At 45.5% G+C, this 26,874-nt stretch overlaps 1 protein-coding gene across 2 annotated transcripts in view; it reads right to left on the bottom strand.

Annotated features, from left to right (window-relative positions):
- Positions 1-26,874, bottom strand: part of GLS (glutaminase) — an 811,930-nt gene that overhangs the window by 695,868 nt on the left and 89,188 nt on the right. The window lies entirely within an intron of this gene.

Genomic DNA, 26,874 nt, shown 5'->3' with positions numbered 1-26,874 from the left:
TTCTTGTACCAGTGGGTTCAGGAAGTGGTCACAGTACCTAGAAAGTGGTTCCAATAGCGAGTTGATCCCTGAGACTATAGGTTTTCCTGGGGGTGGTATGGTTCCCTTGTGTACTTTGGGTACAGTATAAAAGTAAGGTACTTTCGCATTTATGGTGAACAGGTATTCCGCCTCTTGGGTTGAGATTTGTTCAGCGTCACTGGCTCTCTTTACCAGGGTGTGTATGGTGATTTGCAGTTCTGCAGTGGGGTCTTTATCCAGGCGTTTGTAACTACGTGTGTCGCTGAGGAGTCTGCGGCATTCTCGATCATAGTCGGTTTTGTCCATAAGGACGATCCCTCTCCCCTTGTCGGGGGGTTTGATGACAATGGTGGGGTTATTTTGTAGGCGTTGTATGATGTCACCGTTTTTTTTTATAAACCCTCGGGTTGTCGCAAAGCTTCAACATTCGATAAACTTTATTGCTCAGACAGGATCCTGGTTGGCAGAGCATAGAATCATGGTTGGCAAATGTACTGAATAAGTAGGAAGTTGAAAATACAAAATGGCCCCATGCAGCAGGACGGAAAGCCGGGTGGCTCTCGGCACGTCAAAGCATCAAAAGCTGTTGATGTGACGAATTTAGCGCTGCAGGGCTCGAGGAGGTTGAAGAGTGAGGTGAAAATAGGGTTGCGCGTGTAGTGACACGCACGCTGTTTTTTTTACTTTAAACTGCAGAGAGGGCGGTTGCACTCTGCCAGGGCTTGGTAGTTAGTCTCACCAGCGGCGCTGCTGTCTGCAGAACCAGTCGCTGCAACAAGGTCGAACAAAGTGGACTTGTTCACTGCCAGACAGTCCACAATAAAGAAAATGTACACCTCAAGCATGAAGGCAGCCAGAAAACACCAACACTCTTGCTGTCAGAGCACGACGCTTCCCACATAGATTGAGTGCCAAATATGACAGGAAAAACAGCAAGATAGGAAAGCTGCTGAAGAGACTGTAAACAGTAAGAGTTTTTAAAGTAACAGAAGCGTGAGAACAGATTACCAGTGATACTCCACAGGCTGGTTCTTAAAAATCAGCAGGAACAGCAGGAACTGTCTTTTTTAGATGCTGTAGGAACAGCAGGACCAGATTAGAACGGGTGGCGCACACATGTAGAAACACACTTCGTCATCAGACAATGTAGACGTTGATGTGTGGCATTGCAGACAGTAAAACTGGCATTCCCTCAGTTCACGCTCAGCACTAAACACGTAGAGTGCAGACGTAGGCTTACCCTCACTGAAGGCACAGCACAGATGACAAACGTTGGCAGGCTTACCCTCACTAAGGGAACAGCACAAGACAAAGAGATAGTGTGGACTAGACGCCCAAACCTGAATGGCAGCTCCAGGAGAAGCACTTCCCAGACATACAGGACCAACTGGCAGACTTGTGGGTGACCGATGGAAGGTCACTGGTGGGGCTCAGGTGTGCCAGTAGTTGAGTAAACGCAGCTGTAGATTGAGGAGTTGATTCAACTTGAGAGTAGGTTCTCTGATACTCCAGACTTGAAATTGAAAGCCTTTAGAGGTAGCACACACAGATTCTTTGCTTCAACTCGTCACCATAAAATTGTAGTAATCACTCCAGGCTGGTTGAGATGTTTTAGAAGTATGTATTGTAGATCAATAGTACAGCAGTAATGCAGCCCCATCAGGAGCAACCAGCAAGATGCTCAGCCCTTCTCCAACTGTAGTTTCCAGTGACCAACATTCTATATTCGATCATTCTTACAGAGTTCCACGGGTGGAGCAATGGATGACATAAACTACAATATAGCTAGGATATAACACGTTGTAGCTTCTGCGATAGACATACTAGAACAAGATTCGGCCATTTTACAACACGGGCAATCTCAATTATGTTCTATTATGTTGTTAAGCTGGAAGCTGCAATCTTTGCGTGCAGGCTATGTGCCTTGGCATTTTATCAACAGTAGGTCTCTGTTCTCTGAATACAATCTAACAGATAAACAGATAAAAATGCCACAAAGGGATGCAAAATATACAATGCTGCGTATTGAAAAACTGGATGGATTACCATTTACAGTGGCAGTATCACCGTCCAAAGAATGGCTAATCCATGACCACATAACTCTACCGGTCACAAATTTTCAGTTTCAGTATTGTCTTGAACAAAAGCAGGCCGGCAGATATGAAAAAATGGGTACGGAATACATTAAGTAATCATGGGAATAATCATACAGATTTCGATGCCAAAGTGGGGATCGAGAAGTGTTTCTAACTCCTTGACGACAGTCAAACGGTTGCCCTCATTCTTCTTGACCTGAGCGCGGCCTTCGATACTGTGTCGCACGAAAAGTTATTAACCACGCTAGGAAAAAACGGGATTTGTGGCGCTGCTCTCAAATGGATCAGGTCCTTTCTGGAGCAGCGGACTTTCCAAATTGCCTCATCCACAGCGTGCTCTGGACTTTTCAACTCCCCCCACGGAGTACCGCAGGGTTCCATCCTTAGCCCGTTGTTTTTTAATCTTTACCTGAGACCTCTGGCAGATTTAGTGGAGAGATCTGGTCTTACCCTCATGACATATGCGGATGACTCTCAGATCATTTTTTCTCTGTCAGAATCCAGTCAACTGTCCCCGTCTCTCCTCAAGCAAGGTCTCCAGAATATCTTCAGCTGGATGACTAACAACCAGCTGAAATTAAATGGAGACAAGACAGAGATTCTCCTCCTATGTAAACAACGAGATCCCTGGAATGCCTTGCATTGGCCTTCCCAGATGGGAAATCTCCCAACACCAGTCACTCATGTAAGAAACCTAGGGGTAATTGTGGACAGTTCTCTCTCCATGAAACAACAGGCTGGTAAAGTTGTAGGCCTTTGTTTTACCATCTTGAAGTGGCTTAGAAAGATCCTGTGGATGCTGCCCATCTCCACCCAGAAAACCGTAGTCAATGCCCTTGTCACATCTCGGCTTGACCACGGGAACATCTTATGCCTTGGTGCAAATAAAGCAGTCATAAAGAGGCTACAGCTTTTCCAAAACTCAGCTGCCCGACTTTTATGTAAAATTCCAAAAACCACCAGTGTTTCCTCCCACTTGCGTGAACTGCACTGGCTTAGGGTGGAGAACCGGATCAGATTTAAAACGCTGAACTACGTGTTCAAGATAAAAGCCGGCACCGCACCTAAATACCTACAGGCATTAGTTCATCCTTACACTCCTACGGTCACAATCAGCAGCAAACTTTTGTGTTCCTAGGTTCAAACTCTCTAGAATGGGAGGCAGATCTTTTGCCCACCAGGGTCCATCTATTTGGAATTCACTTCCTCCCCATATCCGTAAAGAGGTCAGCTACTCTAGGTTCAGGAAAGAAATAAAAACTTGGTTGTTCGATCAATAATCTGGAACGACCCTGCAAACTCTTACCATCTTTCTGTGCTGTGTCTCGGCGCCGGGAAACCCTTTTTTGGGTAGATGTTTGCGCCTTATAAGTTTACAAAATAAATAAATAATAAATAAATAAGCGGTCCAAACTGTGAGAACTCTTTAACACCTTCAATGCTATGGGAATTCCCCTGCTGCGCTGACTTTGGCCCATTTCCATTAGTTCATGACGAGCTCAGCTCGTCATGAGTGTAGCAGCAGGCTACTGCATGACGAGCTGGGCTCGTCATGAGCGTGGAAGGAGTTAAGTGGATCACTCATGTGTCAGGATATAATGCTGCACGGGGCTTGTAATGGTTCTGTAGAGAACTTGTCCTGTTATCTGAGGGGTGCCCCAGCTGCAATGATTACTCTAGCAAAGGGGTACTTTCAAATGGGAGTTACTTGATGCTGAACAATTAAGGCTGCTGCAGAATGCTCCCGGGCATCGCATATCTGGTAACAGTGATCTCCAGGGGGCAAGTATTGTTTCCACAGACACATACAGTCAGGGAGGCGCCGTTATGGTTTTCCCTAAATGTTTCTTTAATACGGTTTGATACTCGCAGTTGAATAAAACCCATGCTTTTACATAGGTCTGTGCCCTTAACCTCCGCTCGAGAGACTTTTGATCTCCAGTTCGCATAGTCTTCAGCAGAGATACAGGCGCTTATTCATAGTAACTGCCCTTACCATTTCCGCGAAATGGTAAATTGTATCTTTGATATTTCTGATACGATTGGCATTGTTCACCTATTTAAGACCATAGGTTCTGGACTTCTAGGCACCTTTCAGACTGTACTTGGAGTTATACCAAACTTAATACACTTCGCATTCGGAAGCGTCTTTGGAGGACTTCCGCTAATCCCGCTATCTGCTTCACAGTGGACGTCCCAGTCACCAAGGAGATGGAAAAAGCACTCCTGGAGCGTAAATACTGTGACCGCATGGTACAAAATCTAGGTATGCCTCACCTAAAAGAGCTAAGTGTATCTTGGTTCTTGACATTTTGACCAGTCTGGATGGACTGCATATTACCTGTTTTGTGGAGAATAATGCATGTTAGACCTTTGTTTTACACTCCCATTATGTGCGCAATCGGACGTGAATGCTCTACTGGACCCGATAATGGCTCATGTTCTGCAGTGTCCTCAGCGTATTCCAATGTTGATGACGGCATTCCTTGAGCCACTGCAGGTAGTAACCACAACTGTTGGTATGGACACCGGCTCCTCCACTGACACCCAGGCTTTGGATGGTGCACAAGCTGTCCCAGCACCGGCTGCGGACAGCGTGGAGCATCATCTGTGCTCAATTGACGCACTCTGCGAGGAGCTACAGAGGCAGTCTACTGCGGAAGCAAGCAACAAAAATGTTGCGTCTACCAGCCAGGACACAAACAATTGACTCATTTGGCTCATCATGTGCTGGAAGAAATTCGCCCTTTTTAAACAAGCTCAAATTTGGCACTCAAAAACAAAATTGACATTCCTTTCATTTATTGGGAATTCATGGCTTTCAAATGCCTATAGTGGTTTGGTTAGCTACAGACACTTTTAGAGCTATGGCTTGCACATTTCTTTTTAAACAGTTTTAAGTCTTTTAGACATTTTTAGAATTTTTTTAAAACATTTTAGCAAAATAAATGTTTTTAACACTTTGTGCATACCAATATCTAGTTTGAATGGTAGTACAATAATATTGTATTGTATTATAATTGTATTTATATAGCGCTTACTACCCCTGACAAGGCATTGAAGCGTTTTGCGGCGAGTAGCACGCTACTCCAGAACCCATAGAGGATTAGTGTTGAATTAGTATAGTGAAACATACAATTACATTTTAAGTGGTGGATTGGTTAGTCAGTTATTTGGATTTGGAATGATAGAAGAAGGATAGAGGAGGACAAAGGTTTGTATTTATATAGCGCTTGTTGACGCACGCTTTTCAGGAAGCCTACAAAGGATTAGTGGTGAATTAATATGGTGAAATGTGAAGTAATTTCAGTGGTGGATATTAGTCAGTTTCTTGGAGTGAGAAGGATAGCAGAGGGATAAAAGGGGAAGAAAGATTTGCATTTATATAGCACTTGTTACCCCTGATGGGTGTTGAATCGCTTTTCTGGCGAGTAGCATGCCACTCCGGAACCCATAAAGGATTACTGTTGAAAATTAGTATAGTAAAAAAAAAAATATGAAGTCATTTGAGTAGTGAATAGGTTATTCAGTTATTTGGGTAGTATATTAGTATAGCTTAATATGGAATTTGAGAAGTGAATATGTTAGTCTGTTAATTTCAATTGAAAAGGATAGTGGGGGGAGAAAAGAGTGAAAGATTTTTTTTTATGTCTTAGCAATAGGAGGAGGCTTTTGGATGAGTAAAAAGGAGTTTTGGAGGGGAGGACTCAGAGGAAAGAGTTTGGAAAGATTTGTTTTAGCGAATCGGTATAGTAAAAGAGGTGTCAGATGATGCAAGGAGGGGTAGAGTAGTAGAGAGTCTAGAAAGGGTTATTTTGGCAATCATAGTAGTGGTATGGGGTTTGGGATAAATGAGAGAGTGGATGTAGAGGATATATTGATAGGTGTATAGGATCAGAGATAGGGTAGTGCATTGGAAGGAGTAGTAGAAGAAGTTTGAGATGAGTCAGAAGGTTGGCTAGAAGATATATTGAGCGAAGTATAGGCTAAGAAATAGGGTAGTGCATTGGAAATGCTAAATTAAAAGAAAGTGATAAATGTATAGATCCATAATTACATTGAAAGTATGTTGATACATAAAGGAGGTAAGTATATGTAGATTAAAGATATTGATAGAGACACAGGATGAGAAATAGGGTAGTGCATTGGATATGCTTTTTAAGGAGAAAAGTAACAGACACACAGATCCAAGTACATGGAAGGTACATAAATGCACAATGGAAGACCAAAGATGATTTTTATTTATTTATTATTATTATTTTTTCTCTTAACAACATAATTATTTTACATGTTTATACAAAGCAGCACACAAAGATAGGTACATATCTATAGTTTAAAAAAAATGCTTGTATACAGAGGGAGACGCTGCAAATTTCTGTTTGCGTATAGTGCTTATGTGGGGAAGAGCCAAATCTTGAGTAGTTTTCAGAAGACAAGGTGGTGGTCAGTGGACCCCACGTTGGGGGACAAAGAGCTCCACAGTCTGGCTGCCCGAACAGAGAAGGATGTGCCACCCATGGTACTCCTCCTGCATGGTGGGATCTTGAGGCGAGAAGCTCCTTTAGAGCGGAGGTTCCTTTGTTGAACGCGCCTTGTTTTCCCTCCTGATGAAGAGCGGTCGCATTCAATGTATTGCTTTGTGGGTGATATAAAGCAGCTTGAACGTGGATCTTCTGGCAACCGGTAACCAATGCAGGGCTTTCAAAGCAGGGGAGATGTGGTCTCGCGGTTTGATATGCAAGAGTAGACTGGCAGCCGAGTTCTGAATCCGTTGTAGTCTTTTCATTTATTTTATTTATTTAATGCGATTTTATATAGCGCAAACTTTACCCAAAGGTGTCAGAGCGCTTTACATAAGAACCAGTTGCGAAACATAAGGGCTTAGGATTACATGCGTTACATAAAAGATACAAGCAGAAAAAAATTGCAAATGTACAAGATGTAAAGTCACACAAGGAAGAGATACAAACAGAAAGAAAAATTACAAATGTACAAGTAGTAATCTCTAAATACCTAAGGAAGGGATACTAATGGATATACTCTAAGAGTCACATAGGAATGGTAGAGAGTACAAAGGTCTACTGCAGGATACAAGGGTATGGACAAAAGGCAAAACACAAAAGGGAAGAAACATTTGAGGATCGTCAAGGGGGAAACGAGGGAGAAGGTTACAAGACGAGGGAATGGACAAGATGGCGGGTCGGGGTCCAGAGAAAGACAGCCGAGAACAGCAGCAAAATGGCAGGTAGGACAAAAGAAAAAGTGAAGAAGTCCATGAGAGTCTGTGGTCCATGATTGCAGATGTGAGCCAGGGAACCAAACTTAGACAGAAACAAGTTCCAGTAAAAACCAAAACAATCCAGTGGCAAAAGGATCCTCAGGTCTTCGCAGTGTATCGGTGACCGGACGCAACCACGGGCGGCAGCTGCCCGACAGGGGTAGTGGATCTGATCAGGAGTCCTATGCCATACAATAGCAATCACTGGCGTTGCGGGGCGCGAGGGCCAGGGTCACCCAAAGCACGGCCCCCCCCCCCTCAGAAGTTGCTCTACCGAAGGCTGTTCGGGGCTGAAGGCAGGTCAGGCAGGTATTGCTGGGCCTTGTCGGCAAAATGAAGGAGAGCGAGGATATGCTACATAGGACGGGAGGATTAAAAGAGATGGAGGACGAACAGCGCAATGCAATGTTCGTGAAGACCACGGAGCCACCGGCAAGGGAGACCGACAGCCTGGAACGGGAGGAGAAGAGTCCAGGAGAAGGGAAACCAGATCTTTCCAGGGAGGTAGCTGCAACCCACAAGGACATCAAAGCGGATGCCGAAGACACCGAAGCAGAGGCCAGGAAGTGACGCGAGTCAGAGTGCTGCACCTGGAGCAGGGGCAGATGCAACAAGAGACCACAATTGACTATGCACATACCTGGTGGGCCAGAGAGGGAGAAGGACGTTCCGGATACCATCGCTGCTGCCCTGGTCTCCCGATATTTTTTGAGTGACAATACGTTTGGCACAATATTTTCTTATCACAATATTTCTCTTTTGATATTTTGGCAGGATACCCTACGTCTTATTATAAATTAACCAGATGTACAGCATCAGTATGCTGCATTTTGATTGGCTCCTAGCTGCCTGACACTTATCCAGGACATTCTTAGTACTAGGGATAAGCCTTTCCCCCCCCACATTTAATTATCCTTCTTCAGCCAGCAACTGACTCTGAACATCAAGGTGTTCTAAAATATTCACCTAGCTCACATAATGTGGCTGCATTAGGATGCATGCTGCCGGAGAAAACAGCATTAGCATGTTCCTGTGCAGAAGGCTCAATGTGAAAATAGAAAATATTTCCTGCTACAGGGTCATGAAATAAACGAGTTGTTAAAAACATTCCGTTCCTAAGTATTTGTATAATATGTTTACAGTCTTGCCAGTCTATAAACATTGTGTAGTCCATGCCAGTTTTCAATGTGTTTTCAAAAATAGCTGTCTGGTTTACAATGTTGCTTCTATTAAATATGTTTCCAATAACTTCCTTTGAATATTGTCATTTATAAGCTATTTGAAATGTCTTTACTATAGACGATGTCTGTTTAAGCAAGTTTTATAATGAAATGTCCCAACAGCAACTCATTCAGAGGGTCTCACAACAAGGATCACAAAAATCCATCCATTTTACATGAGAGATCTATTATAAATAACGTCCTGCACCTCTACAAATCACGACAAGGAATGTAATGAAACATAAAAAAAGGTATTTTGAATGTAAGGAGGAATTAAGTTATAGAGAAGGTGTCTAGTATGTGGAAACAGATGTAGAAAGATGATATTAGAGAAAGGGGCTGATTACGAGTACGGTGGTCTTGAGACCAACGTACCCGAGACGGTGGTCCGACTGCCATAACCTAGGCGGTCCGACAGCCTGATTACAAGTTTGGCGGTCAGGCCACCACCAGCTCACTGCAACACCGCCGGCACCTGAATACAGCAGTGCTGTGTTCGGAGTGGGGAGGAATGGAGGCTGTACCATGCTTGGCACCGCCATCCATATTACGACTTGCCCTTCTGCAAGCCTTTTCATGGCGGTGAAGCGGTCATGAAAAAGCTTGCGGAACAGCAAGGAGTGGGCTCCCTAAAAGGGCCCCTGAGCGTTGCTGCCATTTAGTTAGGTGACCCCCCCCCCCCCCCCCCCCCCCCCCACGCCTGCACTGTGTGGCATGCACTGTGTGGCATGCACAACATGGTGCGCATGCAGACCAGGTACTTCTGGGCTGCTGCATTGGCTTCAGGCTCACTCGGTGAGCCGAAGCATGCAGACAGCACAAACTGCTGCCGGCACACAGTTGGCCCAGCAGTCCAGTCGTAATGTGGCAGTCTTAAACCCGCCGGCATTGCTGTCATTCGGTGTATGCAACTTCGGCTGGCGGAGAGCCTAAGTCGTAATTAGGCCCTTAGGGATGTATATATCTCAGCCTTTACAAAATATATCATGCCATAAACTACTAAAACTGATACGTCCCCTAAATGGATCAACCTCAATGCTCATTTGCTTTAGCCAGCTCTATGGGAAATACTTTAAACTCAACAGCATCTTTTGAGACACATGATGAAATGTAAAAAGCATTTATTAAAAGCGTAGCTACGGGTGGGGGGGGGGGGGGATCCCAGCGTGGATAGCCGTCAACAGTAGACACCACAGACCCACATATGGCATTCTGGGGTGCCTCACTTTTGTCTTCACTATAAAATGTTAAAACTCAGGGTTTTTATAAGAACCCGGAAGAAGCTAGAGTAGAAAACTGGGGAAATAAATAAACTGCTGTTGGAAGTTGGTTCGACTGAACATGCTAGATATTTCTTTTCACATGAATGAAAAAAATATTTGAATATTTGTAGAAAAGAGGTCCTTTAATTTCTGGAATAAATAAAAACATTTATGATGTTTGTTTACCTAAGTCTTATATACCGAAAATGCTTTCAATTCCACAGCTCCTATCCCAGCAATGTGGCCTTCATGTGTGCCTCACATTTGTTTTTACTATAAATATTAGCACTGAAGTTACTCATTAGAACAGTGTGGTGATGGTGCAATAGAACACTGGGGAATCAAGTGATAGACTGCTGCTGATGAAAGTACATGTTTTACTTAGCATGATAAACGTTTTTCTTACATGGTTGAGGAAGACATTTGTGAATTTATAGAAAATATGGCATTTTAGCTTCTGGCGCACGAACCAACCATCATTTCCAAGAGAAAATCATGAAACAAACCCGAGAAAATTGCCTAATAATTCACCACAATGCTTAAAAAAAGTATTGCACCATCAAAAAACTAATTGCATTCAGTCTAAAATCTGATCTCACACTTTCGGTATGCTCCTTTTGTGACTCTCAAAACCTGGCATTCACACAATGCATTTCAGTAGCAAAAACATAGTGTCTTACTGCTAAAACAAAATACAAAAGTGTGTGCATTGAAAGGTTCCACCTAAATAGTACCCCAAACCCCCACATAATTAAAAAAATAATGGTTGTGTATTTCACTTTAAATTTTTTGGGTCTTATTTAAAATATCAATATTAACCAAAGGGAAGGACACTCAAAAGGTACTTATAGACTGGGTGGAGATGGACTCAATCTATGTCAATATTTAGCTGGGCATACACTCCCACCCTGATAACATTGCCCGGTTTTAAACGAGACAGCTGTACACTACAAAAGTTATGTATTTTCATTTCCTCCTAACTTGTCAATATCAACCCGGGAGATTTATAGATAGTATCCGAGACAAGCCTCAATCCACACATCGCCAAGCATCATTACATAAAGGCTGGCTGTGAAGATCACAGACTTCTCATAAAGAACCAGATTCACCTAGCTCACAGAATGTGCCTGCACTAGAGGACATGCTTCCTGAGATAAAAAAGTTTAGGAACCATCCACCTTCCTTTGGAGAAGGCTGAATATGTAAACGAAAATTGTTCTCTTCTCTTTCGCTAGAAGGTTCTGAAATAAATGAGTTCCCGTAAATACTTATTTCTGTGTTTGGATTATATGCTTGAAGTGTTCCCAGTCAATGAAAATTATGCAGTTTTCACTGTTGCAAAATAGTTGCCTCATTGTTGTGATTAACTCTCTAACGTATATTATTAAATTAGTATAATGTTAAAATATTTTATTTTAATAACCTTTGTACGTAGTTATTTATAAGGTATACAGAAAAACATTTTTTTAGACTTAGGTATATATTTATTTTATATTATATCTGTTGGATACTCTATCTACCTGCAAAATCCTCACCTGTTGAAAAATCTGCATCAGACGGGATCTGGATAACACCAAAGCTCTCGGACGTCAGCTTTGTGCTGACATTTGATATGACGTTGAGAGAGTCACTAAAGCCATACAGCCCCTGCAAAAGCTTCAGTTTCCGTCCATTTTTTTAAGCCTTGGAGGCACTCAGACTGAATGACAGTGATTAAAGTGAAGGGCCAAACGCTAATTGAAACCTAATTAACACTATTACTATAGTTCCATCTAATAGACAGGGGAGGAGCTTGGTATAGTACAGGTGAGGAATCTACATGTAGATACTCGTATTCACCAAACGAATCCTTACCAAATGTAAGTAACTTTTTCTTGTGATGTATAGGTCTGTCTGCATATTCCTCACCTGTTGAATAGATTCCCAAGCAGAACCTTTCTTGGTGAAGGGGTTATGGATGGTTGGGGAGGAAATCTCTTCAGAACAGACCAGGTAAGTGCCTGTCTCTAGGCACCTCTTAGTAGTCTAAGCAGTAATGTTTGGTGAAGGTGTGCAAATTGCCACCTTGCAATAGTTTCCCCCAATAGGAATGTCTCTTGCTAGACCAAAAGACGAGGAAGCTCTAATTCCTTCAGGTGTCTCTTTTTTGGTAAATGTGTAGCACATCTTAATGAAAGGAGGATCAAGCATAACAGCATTCCCTTCTGTGCTGCCTTTCCTTTTCTACTGCCACAGTAAATGATAGTTGTACAATCTGATGTCTCTAGTGAGTTCAACATAAATAAAGTCTGCCCATCTCGGATCCAGGTGATGCAGCCAGTTCACACTCTTTGTGGAATGGGGCAGGTGGTAAAAGAATGGACCTTCTCAGGTGGAAGGGATAACCACTTTTGAGAGGAACGCAGCCCTAATTCATAAAAGCAGCTGAACATGTAAACATTTTGTAAATGGTGGACAAGCACTCTGGGTCTGCAACTCACCGCCCCCTTTATTGAAATGATGGTCACCAAAACTGAAGAGGCTCCAATGAAGACCTTATCAAAAACGGTAAAATAAGATTTAGGTCCGACTGGGGCATAACAAAGAATGGTACAGATTGGTCAACCCCTTAAATAACCTCCTTACTATAGGGAATCTGAACAAGGAAGGTTGGGCTGGGAGACAGAAGAACGTGGACAATGCTGCCAAATACCCTTTTATATTGCCCACCACATACCCAATTCTGAGAGGGCAAACTAGAGAACCTCTGATAGTCGGGTTCGTAAAGGGTCAACATTGCTGTCTGCATATTATGACACAATACTGTTCCATATGATAGATTATACAGATTTTGTGGAGGAGCAGCGAGCTGACAGGATGAGGTCCACCACCTCAGGTGGCAGATGAAAAGGCATGACCATGGAACCCTCACATATTGGGGTAAAGTACTATCACTAGTTCTGCCCCGGACAGCAGTCGGAGTGGGAGCATAGGGAGAAACTCAGAATGTCTGTCTGCATACCTCTAGACTTAGGAGTTAAGACTCTACTCACCCTGGTTTGTTCATATATCACATCAGTCATATTGTCAGGATCTAGAAAGACCGACACTGGATGGATCGGAGGAGGGCAGCGAGTGCCAACCAAATCGACCACAGTTCAAGCAGATACATATGAAGCACCTGCTTTTACGGAGACTAGAGACCCCTGATCTTCATGTGCTCCCCACCCTAGCTTGGTGGCATCCATCACTACTATGGTCATGGTTGGAGGGGGACTGAAAGCCACCCTTGGAGAAGGTGCACCTCGTTCACCCAGCAGAGCACATCTGCTGCTGCACCCCGAGAGATGACACTGGTGTCTGATAGGTCTACCAGTGTGGGAACTACTGCCTCCAGAGGTACCACTGTAGAGCCCTTGTACGCCAACATGCATGCTTGACGTGGAGTATACGGGAAGCCAGCAGATGTAAGCTGATCAGGACTGAAACTCTCAAGCATTCCAGGAAGGATGGAACAATCTTCTGGATGTCTTTGAACCTCTGATTAGGAGGAAAGGCGCACATCAGGGTAGTGCCTAGAACCGACCCTATGAATAGGATACCCCAGGAGGCTCCAGGTGAGATTTGGGCCCTGCAGATTGATGAGCCCAGGTCGAACAGCACAGTTGCCATTGAGTGCAGATGCTGTGTCACCAGCTCAATTGACTCATCCTTAAGCAGACCGTTATCCAGGTATGGGATAATTGGACTACTTGACACTCTGAGATGAGTAGAAATCACTGCCATTACCCAGATGAAGACTTGATGTCAATGCCAAACCAAATGGGATTACAGCGAATTGGTAATGGGCAGAACCTACCTTTAAACACATGAACTAGTGGTGAGACTGCAGGAGCAGGATGTGGAAGTATGCATCCTGAAGGCGAAATACACCACCTAGTCTCAGCTTCCAATGCCAATAGGACCTGAGCTAAGGTCAGCATCTTGACCTTCTGCTCTCCGAGGTAGAAATTCAGTACTCTTTGGTCTGGGATTGGACACAGACCGCCATCCTTCTTGGGATCAAAAAGTATTGTGAATAGCACCCTTGCCCAGTCCCCTGTTCTGGCACTAACTCTACGTCTCCTTTCAGAAGGAACACTGCCCCTTCTTGCATGAAAAAGAAAAGAAGGCCTTTGGACACAGGAGGAAGTGAAAGTGTAGCCTATCAAAAAGGTATGGCATAACTCCTTTCCATTTACTCAAGTACCCACTGATCCAAAGTAATTGGCTACAATGCTGGTAGAAAGAAGGACACCCTGCCTCCCAAAGGCTCCTGGTGTATTGGTAGGAGCAAACTAGGACGTATTTGCTTGTGGTGGTGTGCAGGAAGAGAAGGGTGAGAACAAGGAGGAGGAAACGAAGGAAGAAAAGGAGGAGATGGCGGCTGGGTGAACAGGTTTCTTGTCTTTAACAGTCACAAAGGATTTTGCAATTCATCAGGACCATGATTATACCTAATCTACAAATAATTGGGATTGTATAGGTGTAATGTTTAAAACAGTACCCAATCAGAGAGAAGTGGGTCGCTGGATTATTACTGCGTGGGGTGCCTTTCACTTCACAGCTCACCGCAGTGCTCTACCAACACCTAAGGGCAATATTTCTTACCTTAACCGGGTCAGATTGCACATTGTTACTCTTATAAATTATACTCTACACCATACTTTGAACAGTAGAGGAACATTGTCCCCAACAGAGTCACTCTTAATTTTTAGTCATGACAAGAACACATGCTTATCAAAAAGCAGGAGAAGGTATGGCTCAATGGTTAGGGTGGCTGACTTTAAAGCCAGGGAACCAGGTTAGAGTCTGGCGGGAGGCTCAAACATCCTGTGATTCTGGGCAAATCACTTAATCTCCCCATGCCTAAATATAAAAATGAATGTGTCCATCTGTAATGCAAGTGGTGTTCATGTAAAGCGCTCTGATACCTCCAGGTCAAGTTTGTGGTATATAAAACAGCAAAAATACTTTAGGTTCCTCTTAGTCATTTGTAAACCACAGTCACCAATCTGCACACACACTGCACCCTCATGGACATCTCATCACAGGTTTTAAAAGATCTCCAGCAAAGAGTCCCCTCATGGGGCCAACTGGACATTACAGCGCCAGCCCAAAAAGGAGCTGCCCGATGCTGAAGCATGACACCCATCTGGCAGTGTGAGAGCTCTTGCTTCTGATCAATCCGATCCCCTCCAATCTGCTTGATCAGCCCTCTCTGTCCTGCCCATTTGTTCCCTCCTGTCTACTTTGTATATAAACTGCATACCTTTGTGGATACGTATAACCAGTTGGGCTATGTGCCATAAGGTATGAATATACCTAGCTGAAATGAAAAGTGGCATTAACATGTTTGCTCAAAAATGAATAAAGACCAATTAAAAAGAAAACAGGAGGAAAAGGTTCATTCAAAGATTTTAATGCCATATTTTGAGCAGAGAAAAATTTGTTGCAGACGTTTGAGTTTGGGTTCCTTGTCCGACGGTGTCATAGGAAAAGTCCCCCACACCTGTTGCGAAGAACAATTAGCCTAAATAACCAGTCTCTCTGGAGATGGATGAGAGAGTAGAAAGGGTGGGCCCCCAGAAATAGGCCAATAGCGCCTTGCCGCTAATCCACTCACTGTGGGCATTGAAGCAAACTACTCCCATTCCAGAAGGACTGGTTTCAACAAGGGATTATTAAAAGTGAGCAAGGGCTTCATGCTCTGGGTTGATGGCAAGCCGTCTGTGGTGGTATTAATCTTGACATCCATAGAGAAGTGGTAAACATCTTTAAAGAAAGCATGGCTACGGTGTGCTTCTTAGGTCTGTCTGCTCCATACAGACAGTTCTATCAGCAATTTCACCCCTTTTGGTGCTACAGTAGGGGTTGCATGTACCGCCATGGTCAGACTCGACTGCCAGCAAAATGGGTCTCTCAGACCTTTCATGGCTGAGGATGCGGCACGCAAAGGGAACACCCAGGACATCAGGGATAACGTGGAGCATAATGCACAACACAAAACCTGCATACGCAGCTGCTAAACGACCTCAATGTGTCCCTTCTGGCACAAAGTTACGCTGCTGGAGGCAAGTTTCAACATTTACACCAAGAATGGGGAAACCATCAATTCAGAGAAGTGGGTCCTTCAACTTGTACACAGGGATATGACCTGCCTTTTCTTTCCACCTGTCACAATTCCCCCCACCATTAAGGAGGCTGACAGGGGGTCACCGGTCTGTCTTGCAGCAGAAAGTGCTACTTTTTTTTTGGAGACAAAGAGGTAAGTGAGACAGTTATGCTATCATAAGTAGGAGCAGACTGTTACTACTGCTACTTCCCGGTGCTAAAGGGGGATGGAGGCCTTCATCTCATTTTAAATCTCTGCACTCTAAATGCCTTCCAGCATAGGTACAAATTCATGATGCTAAAGCTAGCCCAAGTCTTGTTTGCTCTACACCCCAGATAACTGAGGCTGTTGGGATTGTTAGCCTCCTGGTACTGCAACAAGCAGTGAGGGTTGGGATTCTATGCCAGGAGACTTTGAGCAACTTGGGTGAGTGGTGAGTCACCTAGTAGGATCTCTAAACGCCATGGCAGACACACTCAGCTGCCCAAGCCTAGCGGACCATGAATACAATTACACGCGAGGGGACGCAGGCTGTCTTCCATCAATAGGGAGAACCCCAAAGTGATCTTTTTGCCACAGCCGAAAATACGCAATGTCAGCACTTTTGTGCGTTGCAAGCCATTAGGCCAGAAGGGTCTCTCTCAGACGCAATCCTCCCAGAGTGGAGTTTGGGACTCCTTTATGCCTTCCTACCTCAGCCTCGCCTACCCAGAGTACTGAAGATCAGAAATTACCAGGTCAAAGTCATCTTAACAGCACCACAGAGGGCCAGGAGAGAATGTTACACTGAACTCCAGGACAGGAGCATCTGTCTTCCGATCAAGCTACGGTTTTGGGATGATCTTCTGACGCAGCAGCAGAATAGGGTAATAGGCCTGTGCATTTTGCATCTACATGCTTGGAGATTGGTAATCTTAGTAGACATCTATCTCACCTTCCTCCTGAGGTTGGTTATGTTATCTTGGCAGCGAGGCATCCCTGTACAAAATCTGCCTGCGCCAGTTTTTTCAACAAATTTGTGGCAAGTGCCAAACTGATCCACTACTAGCCAAGTAGTCTGAAGTTTTGCTGTTTGCTTGGCCGCTGGCCTAGAAGGACTTGTTTTGGGCACAGTTCAAGCTATAGATTGGCTCTTTCATCTTTTTGTGGTTCCCGGATCAAACTTCTTTATTTAAATTACCTGTTAAGTTTTAATTTTTCAAGTGTGCAACATTTATATCCAATAACACTCTTTGTGTTGCCACAGTGGTCTTGAATTTAGTACTCACTTTTTTGGTAGGCATTCATTTTGCACCATTGACCCTTGAGACTTTTGATATTGAAAATGGTCTTTCTCACCGTCATAACATTGGCTAGGCCCAAATGCGGCGTCAGAACGCGGACGTGGTTCTCATCTCGCCGATATGGAGGTCTCAAGTGTGGTTTCCAGTTCTTCTGGAACTTTCTTGGGACTTTCCAATCCCACTCCCCCAGTTTCCGACTCTCCTCCTCAATCCGGACTGAGTTCCTCACCCATTAGTAAAGAAGGGCTCTCTCGCTCTCATGCATGGAGGATTACAGGGGACGCTGGGCGGTCCCATGCCTTTCGGCAAGAGTTGAAGAGCTCATGTCCAAAGCTTGGGTCGACAGTACCATCAAGCGATACCGGTCTACCTGGAGAAGGTGGTGTCGGTGTGTGCGACGGAATCTTGATCCCGTGGCAGCAGATGTGACCTTTAGCCTCCCTGACGGAGGAGGGCTTGGCTTATAGGACAATCAATACCTTCTGTTCTGCCATTTCGGCGGGTCACACCTTGGTCAACGGATCCCCGGTGGGTGAACATCCCTGGGTTTGTCGCCTCCTGCTAGGCATTCGCCTCTCCCTACCACCTGAGCCTCGTTATTCCCATCTCTGGGATGTTAACCAGGTTTGAAACCGGTTTCTGTCTTGGCAGCCGAATAGATTCCTCTCCAGGAAAGAATTATCGGCGACATTGGCGATGCTTCTCTGCCTTATCTCATGCAGACGGGTATCGGACGTCAGAGCCCTTGATATTACCAGCAGGATTTTCTCTCCCACGGGAGTCACTTTCACAATTCGCAGACGTACAAAGTCAGGGACACGTTCCATCTCTTATACGGCGTTCCCAGATTCCCCAAAGCTATGTGTAGTGGTGTGTCTCAGAGTTTACGAGGACATGTCCGAGGAGTTTCGTCCTCCAGGAGAGAGACAATTGCTCATTGCACTTAAGAAGCCTCATAAAGCGGTTTCTTCACCCACCATTGCCCGCTGGGTAAGATGGGTCATGCAGGTGGCAGGCATTAGTCTTCAAGCCTTCGGCGCTCACTCGGCCAGAGGGGCGATGGCCTCCAAGGCATTACCCTGGGAGCTCGTCTGGAAGACATTGTGAATGCAGCAGATTGGTCTTCAGACTCTACCTTTAGGCGGTTTTATTTTAAACCGGTTATTGACATGGCTCACTTGGTCGTGAGCAAGCTTTAAACGAGCATAATCCTCGCCTCCGGTCCCGACATAGAATGAAAAATGTCCTAGCTAGCGTGACGGAAAGTTTCAATTCTATTAAAGACTCTGAGGCGAGGATTATCCCACCTAGGGTACAAAGTCTCTGGTCTATTTGCTTCCTTCCCGCCCACGTATTAGGGTAAGTAACGAATTTGATGTCATGGTTTCCTCTGATGTTGCTAGCATGTCTCAATGATTATCGTATCATTTGATATTGGTTGAAGCTTCGATCATCTTTCTTCTTTGCTGTCTAAACCTTAGCCACGCTTGCTGCTTACATTTTGTCTTACGTTTCAGGCGATTCGGGTAAACAGGATTTGTGAAGTCTCTGGGCTGATTAGCCTTCAGCGACGAAAGGGGAAGATTGGGCAGTGAAAGAGGACTATACTCATTTTGGGGTACTGTGATTGGTGCAGAAGACGGAGGACATTCTAGTCATGGACACCCTATTGCTGTTATTCCCGGTTCATAGGAATTTTTTGTTTGTATTGCTGACTCTAAAATGGCTGCTGTATTAAAAGTAAAGAAAGGTAAAGCATTATCCTCGCCTCCGAGTCCTTAATAGAATTGAAACTTTCTGTCACGCTAGCTAGGAAATTTTTCATTAGTATGTAATTCATAGTCTTGTGTTTTTTATATCGGTTTATATTATTTTAGATTTGTGTTTTTAGTACGCCAAATTCTTTGTTATGTATTTTTTAAAATTTGTATATTTCGTTTCAATTGTATATTTTTGTTCGAAAAAAATTGTAGAGGGATATTGGGTAAGAGTGGAGGGAGTTTTAAAATATGTATATTTTAAAATAGAAATATTTTTACAAATTCAGAACATATGTAAATTTATGTATTACATTTATATAAATTGTTTTGTTCTATTAATATTTAGCAAACATTTTATTTTCATTAAGATGTACATTAATGGTTTAAGAAAATATTTTTAAATTAGAATAATTGGGCGGTACATGCAACTCCTACTGTAGTTTTATAAAAAATATTTTGAATTTTGTAATTAACATTTTTTTTAAATGTACTTTTTTTACTATGCTACTTTTGGATATATGTATTTATTAATATGTATGTGGTACTTTATATGTTAGTTTATGCTTATATTTTTTAGAGTTGTATTGGTATACTTTGTTATATATTTTTCAAAAGCAAGTGTAATATATGTGTTTAACTTAAGTATGGGTATAGAACGTTGTATTTTAAGTAATTGCTTTTATGTTCAAAGTGTTTTTTAAATCTTAGTGAATATTTCATTAGCAATATTTTTTTAATCAATTTATTTCAAACATCAACAAGTAGTTACAATCACCACATATGAGAATTCTATTACTGCACCAGATTACGATTTTAACATTCGTGACACTCCTTACATTAGCACAATTAATTGTTCCTGCATACCATCCTCCTTAATAAATTCCCATCCGCATTTCCTCGACCCTCCTCAGAGGCTCTGGCACCGTGCATGGGTTGCCTCTTTAGTCATTCCATTTGCTCCATACCTTCTCCCATTTGCTTGGGCATCCCCTATTAGTATACAATGCTTTTTCTGCCACCATGCACCAGTCCATATCCCTCTTCCAGTCTCCCACAGAGGGAGTCACATCCGAACCCTATGCCGAGCTATGTTTCTTTTGGCGATCATCAATGCCAGTCTCACTCCAATTTGGGCTCCACTACTCAGATCTGTAGCCTACCAAAAGTTTAGGAAACACCATTTTGCAGAACATCGCAACTCGTTCCTATACACTTCACTCAAGCATTGAATTATTTTCGACCAATATTCTTGAATTTTGGGGCAGGACCATTTTATATGGAAGAATGTACCCACTAAATTACAGCCCCTACGACAGGAAGCTTCATTTAGTATCCCCAACTTTACCAATGTAGTGCTTGAAATATAGGCCCTGTGAAGTTGCACCAGACGAAACCGAGCTCGGATCGCCGTCTCCCGGGGAGAGGCTATTGCCTCTTGCCACTCCTTGTCCTGCCAGTCCGGGATATCCATTTCCCATTTCACTTTTAAATGGGTTAAACTGTCGGAAGCATGATTAATTAGTTTATTATAGGTTAGCGCAATCGCCTTTTTGGTGATTTGTTCCTCCAATAGTCTGTTTTCAAGCGGGGACGACTCTAGAAAAGGGTCACCTTTTGAAAGAGTCGCCTGTAGGGCAAAGCGGAGTCGTAAGTAGCGGAATGCCCCAGAAGGGGCTAAGTCGTAGCCTTTCTGTAGTTCAGTGAATGGTCTTACCTTCCCTCTCCTCCACACATCTCGCACTGTTGAGACCGCCTCCCCCCAACAGATCCCACTTGTCAAACACCTGCCTCTCTTTCAGACTCTCAAGGAGTTGAGAGTTTCACAGAGGAGTCGCTTGTGTGATTTTGTTTTTCCACCCCATCTCTCTCAACGTCCTGTGCCAGGTCTGAATTGTGAGCCCCATAGGAGCCATAAAGTGGAGATTTTTTGGCGGGGTATATAGGGCACAAAGATATGCCCTGTACTTTCATGGGCATATGGGCCCATTGGTTGCCCACCGTTAGTTGCACTGCACGATGATACCTTCGGATGTCTGTTAGAGCTATGACTTTGATGAGTATACCCCTGGAAGAGAACTAGGATTACAGGTAAGTAACTAATCCTTCTCTTCCAGGGGATACTCATCAATAGTCATAAGCACTGAATAGAGTAGCAAGCCGATCCCATACCCTGCGGACGAATAGCAGATCTTCTAAACATCACACTACTATATGTATTACCCAAACAAATTCCTCAGGCATGCCTGACCAACTTGGGCATCCGCCTGAGTATCAGAATCAAGACAGTAATGGCGGGCAAATGTGTGAACCGACCGCCACGTAGCTGCCTTACAAATTTCATGCACAAGTACATTTTTAAGCATTGCTATAGTAGCAGCCTTTCCTCTAGTGGAGTGCGCTCTCGGTCTACCCGGGAGCTGCTTTCGTGCCAACCGATAACATAATAAAATGCATGACACAATCCATCTAGAAATGGACCTCTTAGAAGCAGGCAAGCCCGTATTCAGAGGGCCGTAGTTCACAAACAGATGATCAGTTTTTCTGACACTCTTAGTTTTATCAAGGTAAAACTTTAAAACTCTTTTCAAATCCAAAGAGTGCAGAGCTTTTTCTGCTGAAGAGCTCGGATTAGCAAAAAACGTAGGTAGTGTCACTGATTGATTTATGTGAAAATCTGAGATTACCTTAGAAAGAAATATCGGATGAGTCCGAAGCACCACTCTATTCGCATGGAAAACGAGATAGGGTTCTGTTGCACAAAAAGCCTGAATCTCGCTCACCCTGCGCGCAGAAGTGATAGCTACAAGGAAAGACACCTTCCACGACAGATGTTGAAGAGAAGCTTTATGTATAGGTTTGAATGGGGGACCCATCAACTTAGACAAAACCACATTAAGCTCCCAAGGAGGAGAGGGGGCCTTCACGGGAGGATACACCTTCCTGAGACCCTCTAGAAAATCCTTCAGAACTGGCATTTGAAAGAAAGAAACCTGAGTAGGGGACTTTCGATATGCTGTTATTGCTGCCAGATGGACCTTAATAGATGAATACTGCAAACCTGCTTTGGCCAAAGAAAGTAAGTATGGTAACAGGACCTGTTCCTGACCTCGAATCGGGTCATGACCTTCAGCAGCACACCACGTGAAAAATCGCTTCCACTTGAAAGCATATGTCTTTCTTGTAGAAGCTCTCCTTGCCTCTTTTAAAATGAACATACAGTCCTGAGAAAGACCTAGATGACCATACTGGACGAATTCGGGTACCATACTGCTAGCTTCAGGGACGGCAGGTTGGGATGGAACACCCTGCCGTTCTCTCTCGTCAGCAGATCCGGACAGCAAGGGAGCCTCTTGTGCGGCACTTTGGAGAGATGCAGGAGATCCGGGTACCACCATTGACGAGGCCAATCCGGAGCTACCAGAATCATGTCTGTCTTGGACTTGTACAGTTTCTTGATCACCAAGGGAATGAGTGGAATCGGTGGAAAAGCGTAGAGTAATGTCTCTGACCAGTCTATCAACAGAACATTCCCCTTGGATCCTCGTTGTGGGCACCTGGATGCGAAGACGCGACATTTTGCGTTTTCGGCGTCCGCAAAGAGATCGATTTCTGGTAACCCCCAGGTTTGGAATACATCTCTTATTACTTCGTCTTTTAAGACCCAGTCGTGTGCTTCTCGAAGTGTCTGCTTAGTTCGTCTGCTTGGACGTTGAGAACACCGGGCAGATGGACAGCTGAAATTTTCATACCCCAAGCCCGAAGCCACTTCCAGATTGCTTGTGCCTCCAGCGACAGGGGTCTGGATCTCGTTCCGCCCTGCTTTTTCAGATAGTACATCATTGTTGTATTGTCCGTCTGAACAAGCAGAGAGGTTGTCTTGAGCACAGGAAAGAAAGCCTTGAGAGCTAGATGGACAGCTCTGAGCTCCAACATGTTGATGTGATACAACTTTTCTTTCTCCGACCACACTCCTTGAACTTGAAGTGACTCCAGATGGGCACCCCAGCCCTGCAGGGACGCATCTGTCACCAGGGATCGTTTCGGCATGCCCTCTGAAAAGGTACTCCCACAACCAGATGATTACGCTGCATCCACCATTGAATGGAGATCCGCACCGACAGAGGCAGTGACAGTTTGTCTTCCCAACGGTTTGAAAACTGGGACCACTGATCCTACAGCAACTGCTGCAGAGGTCTCATGTGCAGCCTGGCGTTTTGAACAAGGAAAATGCAAGACGCCATGGACCGTAGCAGCGACGAAATCTGTCTGGCCGTTGGTCGAAGAGTCTTTAACATTGTTTGACACTTGAGGAGAATGGAGGATAGTCTCTCCTCCGAAGGATACGCTTTTGCGTCCTTTGAATCCAGAAGTGCGCCCAGATAGTGAATCCTCTGCGTGGGATGGAGGATAGACTTTTTGAAGTTCACGTGCAGACCTAGTCTTCGCAGCTGATGAATACAGAACGTGAGATGCTGCTGAAGTAGAACTGGAGAGGCACTCTTTAGCAGCTAATCGTCTAGATAGGGATAGACGAAAATATGTCTCTTCCTTAGGAAAGCCGCTACGACTGCCATGCACTTTGAAAAGGTGCGAGGAGCGGACTTTAGCCCGAAGGGCAAGACTGCGAACTGGTAATGACTGGTTTGTATGCAGAACCTAAGAAACTTCCGATGCTTTGGGGCAATGGTGATGTGAAAATACGCATATTGAAGATCTATGGAGCACATCCAGTCCTTTTGATGCAGAAGTGGAATTATTTGATGTAACACCAGCATTCTGAACTTTTCTCGCCGAATGAACTGATGGAGGCGCATGAGATCTAGTATGGGCTTGAACTCCTTGTTTGGACCTTTCTTTTGAACTAGAAAGTAACGGGAGTAGATTCCTTGTCGACGTTGTGTCCTTGGGACCTCTTCGATGGCCTTCTTTAGGAGTAACACAGACACCTCCTGCTTCAAAAGGTGAAGTCGATGGAATACAGTCTTTTGAGGAAGAATGGAAGGGGCGGGGACTTAAATCTGATTGTATATCCATTTTGCACAATATTGAGCACCCATTTGTCGTTTGTGGTGTTTTTCCACTCCTCCAGGTAAAAACGCACACTTCCCCCCACCGGAGTGGTCAACGGGCTCAGGGGAAGCAAACACTCACTGCTTTTGCTGTTGTTGCTTGTTTCCAGGAGCAGACTGTCTAGATATGCCGCCTCTTCCTCTACCAGGACGACGCTGGGAGAACTGAGATCTTCCTTGATTTTGCTGCGAAGACCATTGAGGGGTTTGAACTCTCTGCTGGCCCTGTCTCCGATCATAAGGACGGTATTTTCTCTTAAAATTGTCCTTTCTCTTTTCGAGACCTACAGCTCTCACAGTATCCAGCTCTGTCTTCATTTTTGACATCTCATCGTCTACATGAGACCCAAAGAGCGATTTCCCATTAAACGGCAGGTTTAAAATGCGGTGTTGGGCTTCAGGCTTAAGGCCCGTAAGTCTTATCCAAGCTGAGCGCCTTGCGCAAAGACCATGAGCATAGCCATGCGTAGACAGATCGGAAGCATCCGCAGCTGCGCAAATCACCTGATTAGACACTAGCCCACCTTCATGAAGGATTTCCAGGAAGTCATTCTTGTCTTCTTTGGGAAGTTTTTCAGCAAACCGGGATAAGGAATCCTAAAGTGCGCGGTCATAGCGACCCAACAAAGGGGAGGCGCTGGCGACCTTCATGTAGGAAGCAGAAGTGGCACACATTTTCTTCCCCACCGAATCCATAGTTTTGCTGTCCTTGTCTGGGGGAACAGATGAGGACGTCGACCCGTTCTGATTTTTACGTGCCGCTGAGACGATGACCGAATCAGGTTGTGGCTCAGCTCTTAGAAATAACGGGTCATTGTCTGGAGCTCTATACTTCTTTGCGATTCTTGAGGGAACCGCTCCCAAAGAAGCAGGAGTCAAGAACTTATGCTCAGCAGGCTCCAATAGATCTGGAACCAGAGGAAGTAAAGGTCTCGACGATAATCTTTGATGCAATGTCTCGAAGATAACCGTAGTCTTCGCAGTAGAGACAGGCATTTCTATATTAAGTTTCGCTGCTCCACTGCAAAGAACCTCATTAAATGTGATTATGTCATCAATCGGCGATATCCTACTTGGAGGAGTCGACGACGTCGGTGAGTAATTTCTCTTCGAATCCGTAGACTATGTCGAAGATCTCGTATCACGTCTCTTGGATGAACGGTGATGTGAAGACCCCGGAGAAGGTGAAGTCCGCCTTCTCGCTAATGGAGATTTCCTCTGCGGAGTACGCGCACGCCTTACAGGAGACCACTGCGCCTTTCAGTAGGCCGGGTCACCCCCTTGCTCCCGCCGCTACCTGACGATCCGCTGAGGACTGCTGAGGACTCCCGCCCACCTGCTCCTGCCGCCGCTGCCCTCCCTGCACCCGAGCGACCCAGCCACAGGTGAGCCGCCCGGCCGCCAGTTTTCCCTGCCGCTGACCCCCTGCGGCCCCGCCCACCGCCGCCCCGCTCCCGCCTACCCAGCTGACCCGCCCTCCCGTCCCCCTACTTATGACGCCCCCAGAGCGACCGCGCAGCGGACGCGCACAGCGGGAGCGCCGACTGAGTGCCGAAGGTGCGCCAAAGGTAAGCCCGTCTGCGCCCGTCCGCGCCTGGACCGCGCCCAGCGCCAGGACCCCTGGCCCCGCAGACCCCAGCCCACCCACCGGACCTACGACGTCACCGAACTCTACGCACTCAACGCCGGTCGAATCCCGGGATGCTATCGAGTCACCCCGAGACGCACCCACGGACCCTTCTGCTGCCACTCGTGCAAGTTCACCAGCACCCGGACCTGCACTACACCAGCACCGACCAAGCCGAGCACCAGCAGCAACCACCTCAAGTGCATCCTGCTGAACACCCGCTCCATCCACAGACACGCCGTCGAGCTCTGGAACCTGCTCGACACCACAGCCCCAGACGTCGCCTTCCTCACGGAAACCTGGATGAATGCCTCCTCAGCGCCCGACATCGCCATCGCCATCCCGGACGGCTACAAGATCATACGGAGGGACCGCGTCAACCAGACAGGAGGAGGCATCGCCATCATCCACAGGAACACCATCCGCGACGACACCCTCGCACCCGCCGAACACCTGCACTTCCAGATCCACATCAACCCCAAGACCACCCTCAGAGGCACCCTCATCTACAGACCCCCGGGACCACACATACAATTCAGCGAAGACATCGCCGACTCCATCAGCCCGCACGCCCTCCTCTCCGCTGACTACATCCTCCTCGGGGACCTCAACTTCCACCTGGAGAACAACAACGACTGCAACACCACCACGCTGCTGGCCAACCTCGCCAACCTCGGTCTCAAGCAGCTGGTGACCACCCCTACCCACTACGCCGGACACACACTTGACCCCGTCTTCTCATCCAGCAAGGACATCGCCGTCAGCCACGCCACCGGACTCCACTGGACGGACCACAGCTGCGTCCACTTCAGCTTCAGTAGGACCACGATCCACCACCACCAGCAACAGGTTGCACGCAGAAGCTGGAACAAGATCACAGCCGACCAGCTCGCGACTTCCCTGAGCATGAACCCTCCCACCAGCGCAACGAACCCAAGCCAGGCGGCCACCAACCTCGCGAAGTGGATCAGCAACTGCGCAGACGACCTCGCCCCTCTGAAGATCCCGCCTAGCAGACCCGGCAGCAAGAAAGCCCCATGGTTCACCGACAAACTCAAGAGCTCCAAGAAGAACTGCCGAGCACTCGAGAAAGCCTGGCGCAGAGACCCAACACCGAACAACATG

This window comes from Lissotriton vulgaris, chromosome 2_1, assembly GCF_964263255.1.
Source record: "Lissotriton vulgaris chromosome 2_1, aLisVul1.2, whole genome shotgun sequence".
Taxonomy (NCBI): Eukaryota; Metazoa; Chordata; class Amphibia; order Caudata; family Salamandridae; genus Lissotriton; species Lissotriton vulgaris.
The sequence above is the reverse complement of the archived record's forward strand: the minus strand, read 5'-3'. Positions and strand labels throughout refer to the sequence as shown.